The sequence below is a fragment of the Orcinus orca genome, chromosome 17 (assembly GCF_937001465.1).
Source record: "Orcinus orca chromosome 17, mOrcOrc1.1, whole genome shotgun sequence".
NCBI classification, from domain to species: domain Eukaryota; kingdom Metazoa; phylum Chordata; class Mammalia; order Artiodactyla; family Delphinidae; genus Orcinus; species Orcinus orca.
Genome location: NC_064575.1, coordinates 80,767,537 through 80,787,055, shown reverse-complemented (window position 1 = coordinate 80,787,055; position 19,519 = coordinate 80,767,537). Strand labels below are relative to the sequence as shown.

Genomic DNA, 19,519 nt, shown 5'->3' with positions numbered 1-19,519 from the left:
TACTCTGATTACAAAATGGCAAGATCTCAAGATCATTAGAAAGGCTCACGTTCTTTCCGCCTTGCCAACTATCTGCTACTTCCTTAGTGAAATGCAAAACCGTGAGGGTGCATGAGGATCTAAACGCATCATAAATGAGGTGGAAGTGAAAGGTCAACCTAAAAGAGTCAAAGAATGGCTCTATACAGAAAAAAAAAAAAAAGGCTCTGTACAAAGCAAATAAAGAACAGCTACCAAACCAACCAAACAAAAATAGACAAGGGTCAGTTTATTTGCAGAAAGGTACAGATGAGTCTGTACTTTCTGATAGAGTGGTGTCTACTGGTATACAATAAAGACCAAAGCTACAAGGTCCTTGGAGGGCAACTGGTTCAGCACTTCCTGGAGGGTGGTACACAGGTCGGTTGGTGCATGAGTTTATGATGTTATGATACTTGAATCGACCTTTTATTTTCATGTTATGTGTTCATTTTAATGAATGTAATGAAGCGGGCTTTTATTTTTTGGTGTTTTGTATTGTTTTGCTTTTTGCTATTCATCATTCAATCTGCCTTTCAATTAGCACCCTGTTCTCCCTACTGGGGAATCTCCCATTTTGTGCTGTCCTGGGGATCCTTGATCATCTATGGCAGGCAAAGGGACCAAATTTTCATCCTCTTCACCCCTGTCCCAAGGTAGACAGGGTATAGATGTGGCTTGGCCAACAAGATAATCTCTCTGGGATTTTGAATTCTGAGCAGGTGACACAGTGATGGCTGAGGGATGGCTGATGGTCATAGTCATACAGTGGCTGTGGTGTGGCAGTGGCATTTTGCGGAGACCAGAGTGGTTACTCTGCAAGACCACTGCTGCCATGTTTCTGCTGCCTTGTCAACCGGAACTTTTTTTTTTTTTTTTTTGCGGTACGCGGGCCTCTCACTGCTGTGGCCTCTCCTGTTGCGGAGCACAGGCTCCGGACGCGCAGGTTCAGCGGCCATGGCTCACGGGCCCAGCCGCTCCGCGGCATGTGGGATCTTCCCGGACCGGGGCACGAACCCGTGTCCCCTACATCGGCAGGCGGACTCTCAACCACTGGGAAGCCCAACCAGAACATTTTGATACTTGCTGCTTTCGAGTTGGATCTTCGAGCCTCCTGCAAGTTATCTGAAGCCACAGTATCCCTCCAGTAAAACCTCTTTGCTGAAGATGGCTGGAATTTTTTTCAATTGTTTTCAACCAAAGACCTGGTAACTGATTCAATGTGAAAACATGTAATTAGCAAAGCAAACCCATGATTTTATGAATATTATTCCTTAAGAAATAGTAAAGCTTTAAAATCAGATTGATTTAAGTAAAGCTTTAAAATCAGATTGATTTAAGTGAAATTAAAGGAAAAACATTAGAGACCCGGCAGTGTGTGAATACAGAAAAACTGTGATGGTTAGGAAGGTGGTGAAGTAGTTCAAATAACTTTGTAAAGGCGAACTCTTTCTTCTGTTTATTCTCTTTGTCCTTAAACTTGGTATTGACAAGTCCAAAAGCATGGCGCACACAAACCACACACATCCCCCCTTTCATTGAGTCACTCACTGCTGAGGAGTAAGACCTCTTCGCCACACAGAAACACTTAATAGATCAATTTTGGTGTTATATTCCTCAAGAAACAGTGCATTCCAGCCCAGCAATGACCCCACCCACCCCTTGAGAGTAACTCAAGCACTCTCTGATCTGCAGCTCAGCGGGAGAACCATTCTTTTCCTGAAGCCATCTCATCAGTGTGACTTAGGAGGGCAGTAATTAGCTTGACCAGGGAATCAAGTCTTGTTTCCTCTACATTTTTCTTTTTCTTTTTTTTTAACATCTTTATTGGAGTATAATTGCTTTACAATGGTGTGTTAGTTTCCGCTTTATAACAAAGTGAATCAGTTATACATATACATATGTTCCCATATCTCTTCCCTCTTGCGTCTCCCTCCCTCTCACCCTCCCTATCCCACCCCTCTAGGTGGTCACAGAGCACCGAGCTGATCTCCCTGTGCTATGCGGCTGCTTCCCACTAGCTATCTAAATCTTGAAATAATTTTCCAGAGGAAGCCAACAAAGACCTATCCCTTTACGTTAACTACCCAGTGAAACAGTCCCCAGTGGTGTTTCCCTTTCCTCATCCATGTCAATTACAGCATTATAACCTAGAACAAATCAAAAATTGTCCACGTGGGAAGGATGCAGGGCTCTACAGTGGGAAAGAGAACAGACTGGAGTGAGAATGTCCTGAGTTTGAACCTTAGCTGCCCACTGAGTGAGGTTTGGAAGGGCAGTTGAAAAGAGAAAGGCCTTCCAGGAAGAGGTAGTGCATGTGTGGAACTATGGAATACAAAACCACCTGGAGAGATGGGTGAACTGCAGGAAGGGCGGTATGTCTGGAGAACATGGCGTGAGAGGGCTCTGGTGGCAGGAGGCAAGGCTGTACTTGATGCTAAGGAGATTGGATTTTAGCTGGTAGCTGGTAGCTGGTGCGGTACAGTGAATAGACCACAGCTGAGCAGTCAAATCCCCCTTTATTGGAGGTCCTGACCTGCTACTTACCAACTGTGAAATTGGGATAACAAGACTTCTTTTGTAGAGTTATTTTAAGGATTAGAGATGTGTGCAGACTGTGGCATCATGCCTAGCTCAGAGATGTTCTTATGTAGAGAGTTGCTTTTTTTAGGAAATGAATGGTCATTGAAAGTATTTATTGTGGTGTTGAAAGATCATCTCACTGATGAATGGAGCATTCGTTGAGGGGAAACTCGTTAGAAAGGCAACCCGTTGGAAGGTCGTTGTGCTTTACTGGACAAGAAAGAGTCTGGGGTAGGGCAGTGTCCTGGGGGGAGGTAAAGGAGAGGAGGGACCACTCAGGAGGAATTTGGAAAGTCAAATCTACAGGACCTGGGGTGCGTTGTAAGTGGTGGGCAGAGGATTGGGTGGGTTTGAGGAGTAGGTAGAGTTTAAGATGATGACCAGGCTTTTTTCTTGGATGAGAGTGGTACCCCCACTGAAGACACAGAATGACAGAAGACGGGGCAGATTTTACATGGCAAAGATTGGATCTTAATTTAGGTATAAGCAAAGCCAAAACCAGGAAGTAAAAATATAATCAAATTCCCAGGTTGTTTATCTACCCAAAATCCAGATATTTATGAATATACAGGGACAAGGTATCATCATGAAAGAGCATTGGATTTAGATTCAGAAGACCAGGCATGTCACCTCTGTCTGCCTAATCTTGCTGTGTAATTTTGGGAAAACATTACCAAGCTTCTCTGAGCTTCAGTTTCCTAATCCATAAAATAGAGATAATGAGCATCACTCCTGCCACCGCCATCAGTGTTCAGTGTGCAGTGACTCCCCAGAGCCACCTGTCATAAGACCTCGGTCCCTAGTGTCTCAGGCCCATGCAGGTATGGGTCAGCCATGGGATTTTGCGGGTCATGAATGCTCCTGTGTTTTAAAAAGGCAGGTGCAGAGTTCCAAATTGTCCTGGTTGCCTTCCGTGGTAGGACTCGCCCACAGACTCTAGAGCAAGGACAGCGTGCTCCTTTGTGGGAATACACTGCACTCTCCACCATCTGCCCGAGGCAGAGGGAAATGGAGACAATGTTCTGTCCTCTGCAGGGACTGGCGCCGCCAGGAAGAGACAGGACAAAAAGATCTGTTCCCCTCAATCCCGAGAGAATGGCTGCTGACAGTTTTCTTCGGGCTTCACTGAAGCCAAGATGAGAAGGAACGTGAGAATTTTAGTAGGAAGGATAGAAGGAAGTAAATACAGAAGCTTAGAAAGAAGTGAGAGCAGAAAGGAGGGAGTTTGATCAGTAACCTGACCTCCATCTCCTTGTGTTTTCAGCAATCGGGACCTAGTACCAGTAAATGTGACTTCCAAGGCAAGTACTAGTGGCCCACCTCTTAATCCAGTTTCCCCTGTTCATTCTTCATGATTCAGCCCAGGTGGCATCTCTTAATCATCTTGGCCAGGTGAGATGGTCCCCTGGATGCTCCCACACTACTCTCTTTCAATGTACTCCCTTCTTTGTATAGCAATGATCTATTTACATGCCAACCTTACTCAGAAGACTGGGGGATACATGTTACTACCACCACCATCCTTCGTAAACAGACAAGATGGTTGGAACTCAGAGGAATTAAGTACCTTCCCTAAGGTCCCAGAGCTAGGATGTGGCAGATCCAAGATTTAAACCTGCCTTACCTTGGTCTCATTCCAAAGCTCTTAATTTTCCCCATTTCAAACTGTTTTCTACAACGAATAGATTGCTAAAGTGTCCCTGTAGGAAATGTGTTTTCTCTAAAATGAACCTCAAGCCGGACACTCAAGAATGGCCCCAAGGGTCTTGGGGCGATGGAATATTCTGCCTTTCAAAGAGAATGATCGTATAATTCACAAGTTTGCCTTTCAATTAACTGAGGACTGTGGCTCTTTATTTAATGTTATTTCTACATAATCTAATTTTGGCTGCAGGTTAATGGACCCGTGGGGAGTTATTGCTACTTCAGTTTCAAAGCATTCAGCAGCATTCCCAGATTATTGGTTGTTAATGGACTCACCCAGCTGTTTTAACTTTCTCCCAATCCTTCTTGAGGTGACCCTAGAGAAGAGGACAAAAATAGAGACCACGGGACTCACTTTTAGGACATCGGGACTTGCCGAGCTCTATCCACGTCTGCCAGCGCTGTGGCCACACTTCATTCCAGGTCCGAGAAAACCACAGGCTCATCACCAGACCCTACTTGTCCCATACTATTATTCATGCAACACATTTACAGCACCTAGTATGCCCAACGTACTATGCTGGTATGGCTGGAGACACGGAGGTGAATCAAGTATGGAGTGAAGTAAGAATCCCACCTGGTTGGGATAATCACTAAAGCTGCAGCTTCCTTATATGCAGGGTTCATCTGAAGTTTCATCGAGGTGCTCATCATTGCTCATTTGTTCATCCAAGTAATACGGATGGAAAATCTACCGTGCACCAGGTACTTTCCCGATGGTACCTTCTGATGACTCCAGCTTCTAAGAGCTGATGGTCTCATCAGGGATACGGATAAATTAATAGGTAATGACGGTTCACAGTGACAAATCAGCAAAGTTGGAAGCAACAGCGGATTATAGGCACATAGAGGATTCATTCCTATTCAGGATTGAGAAATCAAGCAATCTTCCTAGAGGATCTTAGAGTTTAGTCTGAGTTTAGACTTCCTGAATAGGAGTCAGGGCCAAGACTTAGCAGAGGTAGAGGAGGGGCACTGTTTAGTTGGAGGACCAGCATGAGAAGAAACACAGGACGAGGAAGAGTAAGTCAGAGTGGGGAAAGTATGGTGGTTGACGTGGCTAAAGTAGAGCTCAGAGTAAAGATAACCGTAAAGAGGGATGAGGCTGGAGAAAAGAGACCCATGCAGATCATAAAGGTCCTCAGCAGCCTGCAGAAGAGATCAGACTTCATCCTGTAGATGATGAAGGTGTGTAGATGTTCTCTTAGGTGAGTGACACGAGCAGATTCGGACTTTTGACAAATCATCCGGCTGCACTACGTAGACTTGATTTGGGCATTGAAAAATGGGAGGCTGGAGGAATTGGATCAAGACAGCGACCAGAGCTACTGAGGAAGCAATCAAGATGAAGAGAAGGGGAACCAATGTGAAGAAAAATTGGGATCAGTGTCAACAGAAAACGTCAGAAGTGAGATGAGTTTCTGTAACTGCAAACATTTGACTTTCAGAAAAGTACAAACTAGAAAGTCAACTTCAGCCCACCTCAAGCCCAGATTTCCACCTTTTGTGAATTAGGAATACCTAAGTTAATGAGGTTTTTCTATCCTGGAATACTAGATCAAAGCCATTCTACTCAAGATTTTATAAATTTAATAATATTTGAAGAAGAAAGAGTTTGGGAGTCTAATAGCACAGATGGCTTGATTGTAGGCTTTGGGGGTGATTCAGGATCCAGTAGGTCATGGAAAAATTTCCCCAAATGTTGGCAAGGTAAATGAATGGCTTTCATTTTAATGAGAGCCCAAGCTTCATTTTCATAGATTTGTTAAATTATGCTTCACTGGTAGAATATTTAATTTGCTTTAGAAAGGAAAAATATTCTTGGTTCCTGAAAGGCATGGGGGCATAAAGATTGGTGGCCTTTTTCATAGTATTCCACTCATAAAATGGCTTCAGGTCCACACAGAAGGTACTAGAGGCAGAATGTCTTACACAGTTTTAAAAGTATGAAAAGTCTTCACTCTGGAGAAGGTGATGTGTCACGTTTCCTGAAAATCACACCCCAGCTTTTCTACTGCAAAGGTGTCAGCAGAAGTGGAAGGACACGTTGTCTGGAGGCCAACTGATGGGGTCTGGAACAGCTGTTTGCACCTAACCCAGCTGCACAAGTTCGGGGAGATCACTGAATCTTTGTAGTGTGCCGCCTTATCTGTGAAGTGAAGGTGGTGATGAGAATCCACCTCGCAGGGCAACTGCAAGGCGCAAGTCAGAGCGCTCTATCCTTACTTTCAACACTGTTTTGTCATCTGCAAGGCGAGGAGGGTAAATCCTGCCGTGCCTACTTCCCAGGCTGCTGGGAGCTCGAGGGACCCACCTGATCGTGGCTCCCGTTCAGATGCTGAATGCCAAGCGGGCAGGATCTGTAAGCCCTCCTGTCACAGGCTCCTGCCTGGCTCCTACCAGCACTCAAGAGTTGCTAGAATTCAATCTATCAAAAAAAATTTGACTTCTGCCTCGTTCACTTGTAAAACGTGAAATGTGCTGTCTTTGGAAAAGCAAGCAAGCATTGTCGGGGGAGCTGGGGCTGTGGTTTGGAAAGAGACTCTTTCTGGGTCACTTACTGACATCGGTGTTGCCCAGACAGCAGCCTAGGAAGTTCTGTAGCCACAGAGTCCCCCAGAGACCCTGCATCGCACCCCTCAACCCCTGCTACTGCCTCACCTCCCCCACTCTTCTGATGCCCTGATCTGGGCCAGTGAGTTGGTAAGAAGAAAGCAGAGGAAAGAGATCCGGTATTGACAACTTGACCATATGTATCTGAAATACCCTCAGGGACAGGGCAGCGGGGTATCCAGTAACTGATTGAAAGAAGAACCGCTTCAGCAGTGTCTCTGAAGAGCACAGTCCTCACTGCCCCTGCCCTGGCTCAGCCCTTCGTAACTTCTCACCAGAACTCTTTCAACAGCATCCTGTTCTTTCTCTCTTTCACAACATGCCTGGGTTTTTCCTCCCACACAGGTTTGAAACTTCCACACTTGCCCCGAGCCCTTCCCTTGTAAAGAGTGAAGGCTTTGCAGACCCAATGGCAAATCCCAGCTCTGCCACGTGTCTACCGCTGTCCTCCCCTGAGAGGTTTGTTGCAAAGAGCATAATAATGCAGCTATGACACGGAGTAGCCATCCAAGAAATGAGAGCTCATATTATTTAAAAAGGAAAGTTCCTGACTCCTCAGCCTGGCACTGACGCTTTTCCAGGCTCAGCCTCTTGAATACTTGTCAGGATCCTGCTCTCCAACTCTGAACTACTGTCAACCGAGGTCAGTTCAGGGGCTCAGCATGCTGGGATCTCTGCATAAAAGGGATGAACCTGGGCTTCCCTGGTGGCGCAGTGGTTAAGACTCCTCCTGCCAATGCAGGGGACACGGGTTCGAGCCCTGGTCCCGGAAGATCCCACATGCCGCGGAGCAACTAAGCCCGTGTGCCACAACTGCTGAGCCTGCACTCTAGAGCCCACGAGCCACAACTACTGAGCCCACGTGCCACAACTACTGAAGCCCGTGTGCCTAGAGCCCATGCTCCGCAACAAGAGAAGCCACTGCAATGAGAAGCCCGCGCACTGCAACGGAGAGTAGCCCCGGCTCGCCGCAACTAGAGAGGGCCGGCGCACAGCAACAAAGACCCAACGCAGTCAAAAATAAATAAATTAATTTAAAAAAAAAGAATGAATGGCAGGGGATATGCAGGGCTGTTTTGAGGATTCAGTGATATGTTTGTTATAAAGGTCATGGTCAATAAATAATTCCATCTCTCACCTTAATTTTTCAAGTACTTTTACCTGGATCTAGTCACCATCTTCCCAGAAAAAATGCAAAAGTCTCTCCCTTTAATTATTAGCACACAAAAATCCTCTCTCTATTCTGAATTCCCTTTACTTGAAATTCTAGAATACCCAGACTTGCTTTATACAGCCATCCTATATTTTTTGGGCTTCAGAGATAGTACAGACGAGGTATGAGTCACTCCATCTTGTGACTTAGGGAATATGTCTTAGAAACGGAGTCATAAAATTATAAAGTCATGAAACATTTGGATGGAAGACCAAAGGGAAAAAAAATAAAAGTTCTTGGCATATGAATTATCTTGAAACAAATTTGTAATAGGATGTTGAAACTGAAGCCTCTGATAACAGACAAGAAATTCAAAGCCAGATCTCTGGGTTGGGAATTTGCAAAGGAAATGTCAGAAGACCTGTCCCAGAGTTCTAGGACCCTCCTCCTCACTGAGGATTTAAAGGGAGTTAAGGGGAATGGAAGGAGGGAAATTATCGAGGAGCCTTCTTCAGAGATGCCCTTGTATTCATGGGTCCCAGCTAAAGTGTGGTAAGAGCCTTCAATGGAATCATTCTAAGAGATTTGAAGTATGTTCCCTGCAGCTGAGGTCTGATTCCCAATCAGGAAATGCAGAGGTTAGAAGAGGGCTAATATGCTGCTTTGGGGGTGGAATTTTGGGAATCCTGCTGTGCAGGGACCCAGTGATTCTTGGAGAAAAGGATGTTGGTGTTTCCCATGAGCTGGTGTGGGACTCTTTGCGGCGAGGGAAAGCCAGGGTGGGAATGTTTCAATTCATCAGGCTCCCAGGGGGGCGGGGGGGATTCTATTATCAGCAACCTGGGTTCCTAGGGTCTGAGTTGCTTCTAGCTGGGTTGGGGGAGCCTCAAGGGAAGTTCTCAGTGGTAGGATTTCTGAGAGCCCCAAAATGTCGATACTCCTCCCAGGTCCTGGGGTGCTAGGGCAGCCGATGATAGTGTCATCCAAAGATGCCATCCTATTCTCTTACCTCACCTTCTTCCCCCCTCCCATACTGGAGCAGTCAGAAGCTGCTGAGAAGCTGTGGTTTTGGAAATTGTTAAAGCACAAGACAGAGGAATGGAGAAGTCAGTCCCAAACTCCCCACCTTTCCCTGCATGGGCTTCCAACCTAAAAAAGTCTGAGCCGGGGGGAGAAGGAAGATTCACTACCAAATCTTGTGTAGACTTTTGGCGAATACCTTTGACTGGGCACTTAATTTTTGAGACTTAAAATGGCTATGGAAATGCCAATTACCTGAGAGTTATCAGAGAGTTATCAGAAAGGTCTTGGACTTAACCTTATTTTCTTCCAAGGGCAGGAGAAGATGGCCCCGTTGAATACATTTTAAAGAAGTGGTGGGAGAGCAAACCACAAGCGCATTTTAACTGCTTCATACGCTGTGCTTGTTCAACCTGCATCTCATAAGGGATTTGCAAGCATCTCTTTGAAACTTCAGGGAAGAAAGATCCTTAAAAATTACTTAGGAATAAGAAATGGCAAACGGATACCAACTGTACAGTGTTCCTCATTATTCACTTAGGATGTACAAAAGTCCCTTGTGTTTCCTTGATTTACTATCAACTCTCATCCTTTCCTGTTAAGAACTCTAGTTTCTCAACCTGAAATTCTCATCCAAGAAGGTTTTTAGGAACAGAATCCTCCAGGTTGGGCACTGCAGGGTGAGGAAATCATGTGTATGACACTTGCATCGCCCACCTTTATTCTGAGCCATTTTTAAGGTTTCTGAGCCCTGTCTATTGCTGTAATCTGGATTTAGCTATACCTCTTGGGTTGCCTCAGTCTAGACGTAAGTCATTTTTCACCACATAAACATCAAAAAAGCAAACCAACACACACACACACAAACACACATGCACAGACATACACACACACACTCCAAACTACCTCCTCCTCTGTCACATCACAAATCAATTCTTAAGACCTGAAAGAGAAAGGTTGTTTGTTTGTTTGTTGCGGTACGCGGGCCTCTCACTGTTTTGGCCTCTCCCGTTGCGGAGCACAGGCTCCGGACGCGCAGGCTCAGCGGCCATGGCTCACGGGCCCAGTCGCTCCATGGCATGTGAGATCCTCCCGGACCAGGGCACGAACCCGTGTCCCCTGCATCGGCAGGCGGACTCTCAACCACTGCGCCACCAGGGAAGCCCTGTTTGTTTGTTTTTAAGTATTATTTCTGAAGGCTATTTAAGATTACAAAGAGTAATAAATCACATATACCAATGCCCAGACCTAAATTTCTTCGTTAAGCATCTTTTTATTTTCTCACATTTTCCTTTCCTAAAGCAGCTGTCATCCCTCTCCATTGGCTGGAACCCTCCTCCCCTTCCATACCCCATCTGCTTACATACCCTGTTCCTAGTTTGACTGAAAAAAGGCTCAGCCTTTAGCCAAGTCCTGACCAGCTGCCCTGGGCTTGCCCTGGGCCACTGAAATTCTCAGGCAATCCCGGGTACATTTGGGTGGTGGGTGTGGTTGGGGGGTGGAGGTGGGGTCACGAGCATCAATACTGCTTAGGTACTTCAGGTGTCTTCCTCTCCTCAGGACGTGACTGCATAGCTCCTCTGACTTTTCCTCTCCTGAGTGTATTTTGCCCCTGTAATCCTGTTCTAGCTGGGCCAAAACTACAGAAGGATTGCTTCCAGCCTCCCATGAAATGGGTCTTCACAGTCATGGAGCCTCCAGAAAGGGAAAGAGCAAATGGGACAGATTCCTTCTAACCTTGACCTCATAGGCAAATTAGTTCCTGTCATGGTGTACGCCCAAGAAACTGGAGCTTGGTCTTCCTCTTTTTCTGAAAGCAAAATATTGTCCATAATTTTACCAATTCAGTTAAGTGAAAATATTCTTAGTTCCTCAGACTCTGGCCCTGCTAACCAGCTCACATTCTCTCTTTTATCCATCTTCGTTACTGAATACACATGGCGGTTCATAATCGAAAAATGCATGAACGTGCAGAAAGCCAGGGAAGTTATATGATAAAGACATTCATTCCACAAGTGCATCCTAATCCGGGACCTTATTATGGGGGCCAGTGACAAATATTTCTGCAAACTTTCAAGAAAGCCAGAGAACAGGAAAAGTAGAATACATTTGTAGAGGTAAAATTAAATGGTGTTTCATTACCAATGGTAAGCTGAATAAATTCAGATCAGGGGACACCAGTCTTCAAGGATTTCAAAGGTGGCAACAAAATAAAATAAAATAAAAATCTAGATCCGTTAAAAGCACCAAGACCCTAAAAAGTCCAGCCGAAAAATAAAACCATCTCCTTTCTCAGCACTGTCAAACTTAATTCTTGTGGAGAAAAGCTGCCACATGTCGCATTCTTCACGAGAGACACATTTTCAAAAAACCGTATCACCTAGTTTGTATTACCCAATTTTACTGAGTGACACCCTATTTTGCCACCCCTGCCCACGCAGCCCGTAGAAAGAGGCAATGAAGCATCCTCTGGCTTAAATTGGAGTCAGAACTAATCTTCATCAGGAGAAACCTGCAGGTAATACATGATGGGCCAGGCATGGTGATGGGGCAGGTGGGAGTCCAGGGCATCTGTCTCACCTCCAGTGAGCTGCAAACCCATCCGGAAAACAGAGCATATTGGGGACCATTCTGTCAAGGTTGTCTCTCTAATATCTCCTCAGTCCGTGTCCTCTTTGCCATCCCCACTGCTCCTTGAAACACATACGATACTATTCAGACTCTCTGGTTGGCCCCAAAGGGTAGAAGTAGGAACAGTGGGGAGATTCTCTAGGGAAGAACCTTAAAGCTCAATGGAAGAAACATCATGATTGATATTCGGCTTTGAAAGAGTTTCTACCAAACAAATATTATTTTTTAAGTAATAACTGTTTCCTCTTCCTAAATTAATCATACATGGGTATAAATTGGCAGATGATAAATGCAAAACAGGAAAGAGCAATAAAACACTATTAACTGGAGCTTCTGCAGCCGACGCTGCGGGCTGCCTAACCAATGACAATGTTCCTCCAGTTACCTTCCAGCTGTGCAACCTTGAGCAGGTACGTAGCACCCTGAAACTCAATTTGCTCATCTGTAACATGAAGCATAGCAGCAGGACTTACTCCAACTCTTGAGGAATTCAATGAGATAATAATGCTATAAGGCACCCAGCACAGCGCCCGGCAGGCGGTGAGAACTCAGTCCCTGCTATGCTGTTTCTGTTCTCCACCTGTGGAGGTGTGAGAGTGTTGAACGATTTTGAGTTGCTTGGAAACTGGCTAGTTCTTATTTTCCCTTGCAAGTTAGGATAAGGACTGCTCACCTGGGCCTCATAGCAAAGGAAGCAGCATCATGAATCCTTGGAGAGGCTAGAGGGCTATGGATAGAAGGGAAGTTCAACATGCAAACCATCACTTAAGAAGCCTATTCTGGGAATTTCCTGGTGGTCCAGTGGTTAGGAATGTGTGCTGTCGTTGCTGAGGGCATGGGTTCGATCCCTGGTCAGGAAACTAAGATCCCACAAGCTGCGAGGTACAGCCAAAGGGGGAGGAAAAAAAAAACAAAACCAAGAAGTCTATCCTATTCTAAGTCCTGTTGCTTTTCTCATCTTATTTCTAAGCATTGCTAAAAAGTAACTCAATGCTAGGGCCATTCTTGGGTCTTACCTAAGTCCACCTACTCTGTGATTCTCCATGCATTTGTCATGGAGAAGTATTCTCCACCTGGAGAAGTATTCTCCACCACTTGGCTGACCTGCTTCTTCCCCTTCTAGGAGCCTCATTTCTCAGCCCTCTCTGAGTTAGGTGCCCCTTTTCTCACCCTGTAGACTCTCTGCTGGTCCCTATCACAGAATTCTTTCTGCATTTGATTTCTTGTCTCCTCAGTCCCAAGCACATTTCTTGCATATATTGAGTTGTAAATAAATGTTGGTTGAATGACAACATACCCATAAAAAAATAAGGTTAGGGCTTCCCTGGTGGCGCAGTGGTTGAGAGTCCGCCTGCCGATGCAGGGGACACGGGTTCGTGCCCCGGTCCGGGAAGATCCCACATGCCGCAGAGCGGCTGGGCCCGTGAGCCATGGCCGCTGAGCCTGCGCGTCCAGAGCCTGTGCTCCACAACGGTAGAGGCCACAACAGTGAGAGGCCCGCGTACCGCAAAAAAAAAAAAAAAAAAAAAAAGGTTAAACTCAGTTGTAAGTAAACACTATTCTATGCAGTTGTATACTTGATCTAGCAAAGTTATTTCTATCTTTTTTCTCTGAGATAAACCTGATATGTTTATTACCTCCACCATAATTTTTTTTCTGGGAACCTTCTGCTTTATTGCTGTAAGGAGAATAGACAGCCACCACCTTGCCGGAGTGAAACTGTGCAAAGAAACACAGCATATGCTTAGAAATTGAAAAGCACAATTAATAATTCATGAATTAAAGCAGAACTCGTAATGGAAATCTAGAAGTGAGTGATGATAAAATTACATATTAAAACATGAGTAATGCAATTTAAAAGATACTTAGAGGGAAATATATTGTCTTAAATGTATGTATTGGAAAAAATTAAATCTTAAGAAGCTACATATTTAATACACAAACTAAAAGTAAAGAACCATAGAGTAAACTGAAAGAAACTTTAAAAGATAATCAAGGTAAAATAAAAAAGCAATTAAATAGAAAATAAGGACGCTGTAAAGATATTTATTTTTGGAAAGGTAGCTCATTGAAGAGATCCATAAAATAGCTGTCTGACAAGACTGCTCTACAAAAAAGAGAAAACACAAATAAGCAATATTTATAACAACAAAGGGAACATAGCTGCAGTTTCAGAGGCATTTTAGCAATCATTAAACAATGCTGTGAAGAGTATTAGGACAATAATTTTAATAACTGAGATGAGATTAATATTTTCAGAAAAATAAAAATTACCAAACTTGACTCAAGAAGAGATAGAAAAACCTGAATTGACCATTCAGTTAATTAAATTTGTGGTCAAAAATCTGCCTACCCTTCCAAAAAAAGCAACAGTACAAGATAATTCCAAGTTTTACCAAACCTAAGAATGAACAATTCTTATCTTATGCAAGCTCTTCTAGAGACTAGAAAGAGGGAAACTAGCTGAGAGAAAAGGGCTAAGAAAAACCTTTTCTTTCTAGATGGACAAATTTGACCGGGTGTTAACCCTGAAATCCTGCTAAAGGTGAAATGTGAGCACTGTTTCCAGGCAATGTAACTTACAGTTAGGGAAGAAAAAGAAACTCCATGACTGATGAAATGCATCATTCCTGGGAGGACTGTGGATGGGCTATAAATACCTGGCAGGATGCTGTAATTTGAGCTTCCTGTGTGGGGCAATCTGTAACTGGGTTTGTCCTTTATGGGGATATAGAAGCTATGGCTACGGAGTTGTTACAACTTTGTTGGTTCTTATTTCAGGTGATGGCTCCTAAATCCACCCAGGTGGTCTCTCTCCCTTCACCTGAGCTGTCACTTGGGTGATTTGAGAATAGCCAGTAACTGCTGTGTCAGCTGCTGCGAAGACTCCCACCCAAGAGAGATGTCCTGCTGACAGGTGTGTATGACCCGCAGCCTTCAATGTCACCTGGTGCCAGGTGTGGCCTGTGGACTCAGCCCTAGAACCTAAATGTCTAGTTGAAACTGAGACCACTGTTGGTGGATACTGCAAGACTCAAATCATGGGGCCGGTCTAGACTTGATAACAAATAGATGAAGATAAGAGTGGACAATAAAATTATTGGCAATATCATTTTTGAACAAAGATGCAAACATCCTAATATTAGCAAATTGATTCCAGCAAGGTATTTAAACACACACACACACACACACACACACACACACACACACACACCCTTCTATAAACACTCACAGAAAAAACCAAATGGAAAAATATTAGAAAAATCGATTATCAAATTCTACCTTAATGGATTAAGGAGCAAAACAACTTGTCAAACACTGTTGGCTGACACATCAGCCCTTTCTACCCTTCTCCTAGCTGGCCTCCACTACAATAGTTGCAGCTGTTTTTGCAAACGACCTTCCATGTAGATCAATGAAAGAGAAAGCAAATCCCAGAAATAAAGTCACTTAGATATTGCAACTTTTAAAGTAAATTGGAATTACAAATCAGTGGACAAGAAAGGACTGTTCAATTAATAATACTGAGCAATTGATTAACATATGGAAGGCAATAAAATTAGATTTCGACCTCACGTCATTAATTCCTTCCTTACACAAAAGCAAATTTAACATGAATTAAAGCAAAATGTAAAACTTGTAAAAAATAATAGGAAAATATTATGATATATGGGTTAGCAGGATTTCTTTAATAAGACCAAAACCCCCCCAAACCCCACCATTGCTTATTATAGAAAATATCAATGAATATAGTCATATTTGTGTTTGTAACAAAATGTAGCATACAGCATATTACCATTTATGTAACTTGCAAAAACACACAAGGCAATGTATATGGAAACTTGCACAATGCTTGAAGCAGGCATAGGAAAGTTCATCCCCACAGCAAGTTGACGACAGTATGTGCTCTTGGGGGGGGGGCAGCAATAAGAAGCTGTAAGAAGAGAACCTCAACTCTACTTTTGATGCCTTCATATTTTTTAAAAAGCTTTAAGGCAAATAGGACAAAATATTAACCTCTGTTGATTCTCAGTGGTGGGTCCGTGGTTACTTGTCATAATAATACTATCTATAATTTTTTCCATATTTGAACATTTCTACCATAAAAAATAATACAGTAAAATGCCTGTCTCTCCATTGTATCCTAATTCCCCATGACAACCTGGATGAAGTCCAAACAACATAACAAGGGCCAGAAAGAAGATCCTCTGAAGAAGATCCCCTTTCTCCTCACTGCCTTATACTCAATCCTCAGGCCATGGGGAGCTATTTGTTGCTATACCACACATGCACATGTACACACACCTATGTGCATGGACACATATACACGCCCACTCAGTCACATAGCCTGCTTCTTGACTCCAAGCCTTTGCCATATTGTCCCTTCCATGTGGACTCTTCTTCTATCTCTGTCAGTTAATTCTTAACCATCCTTCAAGAACCTCACCTGGGGCCATCTTGTCTTGAAGCCTCCCTTGATCCCTTGAAGCCAGTTCTCACGGCTCCCACAATGTGTGCCTGTCTCTGTCACTGTACCCATGTCCCTGTACTCGCTCTATGTTGCCTGTCACCCAGTAGATTGCCAGACCTTGAGTCCAGTGAATGGATCTTATTTGCCATAATGTTTTTAGTACCTAGAATAGCGCTGGGCATTTAGTGGGCATCCACTAGGTGTCCCTTGATTGAAGAGTGGGCCCACTGCATGTGGACAGCCAGGAAAAGTTGACTAAGTATGTAAATACCCCAAGATGTTGATTTTTTCCTGGAGTATATAACTGGAGGTCTTACTGTGATACTAGCATTTGGGCAACTCTTTAGTGTGGGTCACGGATACTGTATCAGATTTGGGGAGAGATAATATTGTGTTCTAACCCCCTTTCTTCTCATCACTAAATATAGGACTTTGACCAAGTCACAGTTTAGCTTCTTGGACCTCAGAAAATTAGGGATAATAGTACCATCCTGGGGAGTTATTGTAAGGGTTCTATGAGATATAACATGTGTAAGCTTGTTGCATCTTGTAAATATGTTATAAACCATTCAACTAGGCATGGCTGATGTTTACTACAGGCTGACGAATGGAGAGAAAGTCTAAAGATGAGGGAAGGTCTGGGAAGAAGAGATTAAAGAGATGGATTTTGAGTAATTGTGTGAAAAGAAAGATGTTCATAGTGGAGAAAAAACCTGAAGGATTTCCAGACCCAGAAAAGGGCATTTATGTAAGTCGGCTTGGTAGGAGCCAAGGGCTTTACACAGATTTAATTGTCTGTTCTCCAGTTCCGAGCACATTTGTAAGCAGCTTTGTCCCTGGGAGGGGACAGGAGGCAAAGAATGGCTGTGAAGGCTATGCTAGATTCTAGGGGTGGTGGGAAAACACGTGCTGAAGCCAGAGTGAGGAAAGTGTGGGGTTATGCACAGGCAGTAGTCTGTACTGCAATGAGAGCCAGCTTTGACATGGAGCACGGGAGCTGTCCAAACCTCAGTTCTTCATAAAATGGAAATAAACCGCATCCTGTGGCCACTGTGAGGATTAGAGACATGTTTAAGGAACCAAGCACAGCGTCTGGCCCTGGTGGAAGTTTAATAATTGGTACCTGTTTGAAATATTACTGCTATTGCCATGGTGCATTTGGACAGCAGGTTGAAACAGCACGGTTTCAATGTTTCTGAGTCCCATCTACTTCAAAAATTTTCAACCCCAAATGTAGCCTGTCCCAGCGCTTGAACTCTTAAGAGGTGAAGCACTTTACAACCATTAGTGGGACTCAGAATTCTTACAGAGATTTTTTTAAAAGTACAGCTGATAGAGCCCATCCAGCCCTACTAAACTAGAGTCTCTGGAGTGGAACTTTTTCTAACCTCGTAACAAAGGTAATTGCAGTACACAGCCAGGGCTGAGAACCAGTGCAGGGAACCAGTGGACTGAAGCACTGCATTTCCAGCCTCCCCTGTTGGAAGGTGAATGTCACCTAGGAAAGGTGAAAATTAAGGCACAGCCAGCCTTTCACACCTAGAGTCCAGTCAGTCATTGGTAGGAAAATTTGTTGTCAGTCAAGTAAACCAAGAGGAGATTCCTGAGATGTGTTAGAGGGAATATGGAAGCTGACACATCCTCTTCTATAAAATGAAGTCACGTTCCACAGAGTTGTTGATAGATTGAGTTACATGAGATGCAGTTGCTCAATATATCCATTCTCCTTTCAGAGGATGGGTGACGTAGGAGGGCTGGGAAGAGTGCAGGCAGGACACCCTCCTGGACGGTGGGTGGGCCTGGCCTGTCTTCTGTAGGTGGGAGATTTGTACAGCAGGTTCATGATACAGGTGTGTTATGGAGAGGGGTGCCCTGGAGGCTGAGTGGTGGGAGAAAGGCAGAAAAAAGGCATAGAAAGATGAGGCAGCCTTACATCAAAGACAGAACCGGCCCTTCATCTGCTCCCCGTAGCCTTCATGATAAAACCAAGCCTGTTGGCTTGATGCCTATCTCACTTTCCTAGGTCCGCCATAACAAAATTCACAAAAGGGGGGCTTAAAACAACAAAAGGTATTCTCTCATAGTTCTGAAGTCCGGAAAGTTCAAACTCAAGGGCCATGCTCCCCAATAAGGTCACATTCTGAGGTTCTGGGTGGACATGACTTTTTGTGCAACCCTATTCAACCCAGTACAGTGATGATGATTATGAAGACCCTTGTGATTTTCTCCTCTGTTCTATCTCTGTACTGAACTATCATCTCTGGCTGGTTTTTCACAATGTATAATAACCAATTGTTTACAAGTCTATGTCTCCTGACAAATGGTGAAATCTTGAGGACAGAGCTCAATTTTTTTTTTTTTTTTTTGCGGTACGCGGGCCTCTCACTGTTGTGGCCTCTCCTGTTGCGGAGCACAGGCTCCGGACGCGCAGGCTCAGCGGCCATGGCTCACGGGCCCAGCCACTCCATGGCATGTGGGATCTTCCCGGACCGGGGCACAAACCTGCGTCCCCTGCATCGGCAGGGAGACTCTCAACCACTGCGCCACCAGGGAAGCCCCAGAGCCCAATTTTTAATTTTTGTTTATTTATTTATTGATTGAGTGATGGCCACACCATGTGGCATGCAGGATCTTAGTTCCCTGACCAGGGATCGAACCCGTGCCCCTTGCCGTGGAAGTGTGGAGCCCTAACCACTGGACCATCAGGGAATTCCCCTGCTTTTGTTTTTTTACACCTTTCTCTATCAAGCATGTAGCACACAGCCATGTTTATGACTGACCTTCAGTAAACGTGTGTGAAATGTCATTGATTTACAGTCATATTTTTTGCGAGACTGGCCTTTGGAACCTCCGCCCTTGAGGATATTAGAATCCAGCAGAATGTCTGAAGACTTCTGGAGGGAAACAAATCAGGCCAGAGCTTAAAAACTTATCTACCACCCCTGCTCTTTTGCCTTTGGGGTTGGAAATCGCTAACTGGGCTCTGGTCTGTTACTCACACGTTACGTGACCCGGGGCCTGTCATTTCCCCATTCTGACCTCAGTTTCCCACTATGAATGAGAGATTTGAACCATAGGCCCCAAATCCTCTCTTCTTCTAAGCTCCCTTATCTCTAAGATCACACGGGTGACACTCAGTCAGAACTGAGGTTATTAAGAGAGAAGCATCAAAGAACCAGTTAGGGCAGTTGCCCTGAACGCATCAGCTTCCAGTTCTCCATGACGAGCCTTTCCCTATTCAACAGAGGTGTCTGCCACCCAGGTGAGAAATCGCCCCCATCTCCTGGCAGTCCCTGAACGTGGTGCTGAAATTCCTCCGGTGAAGA

General features: G+C 44.4%; 1 long non-coding RNA gene across 3 annotated transcripts in view; it reads right to left on the bottom strand.

Annotated features, from left to right (window-relative positions):
* Positions 1–1,984: 1,984 nt before the first annotated feature.
* LOC117199642 (uncharacterized) overlaps positions 1,985–19,519 on the bottom strand; it is a 299,525-nt gene continuing 281,990 nt past the window's right edge. For all 3 annotated transcript variants that reach the window (XR_007472976.1, XR_007472975.1, XR_004480910.2), the window contains one exon: positions 1,985–4,622. This is a non-coding gene — a long non-coding RNA (uncharacterized LOC117199642). The remainder of the gene's footprint in view (positions 4,623–19,519) is intronic.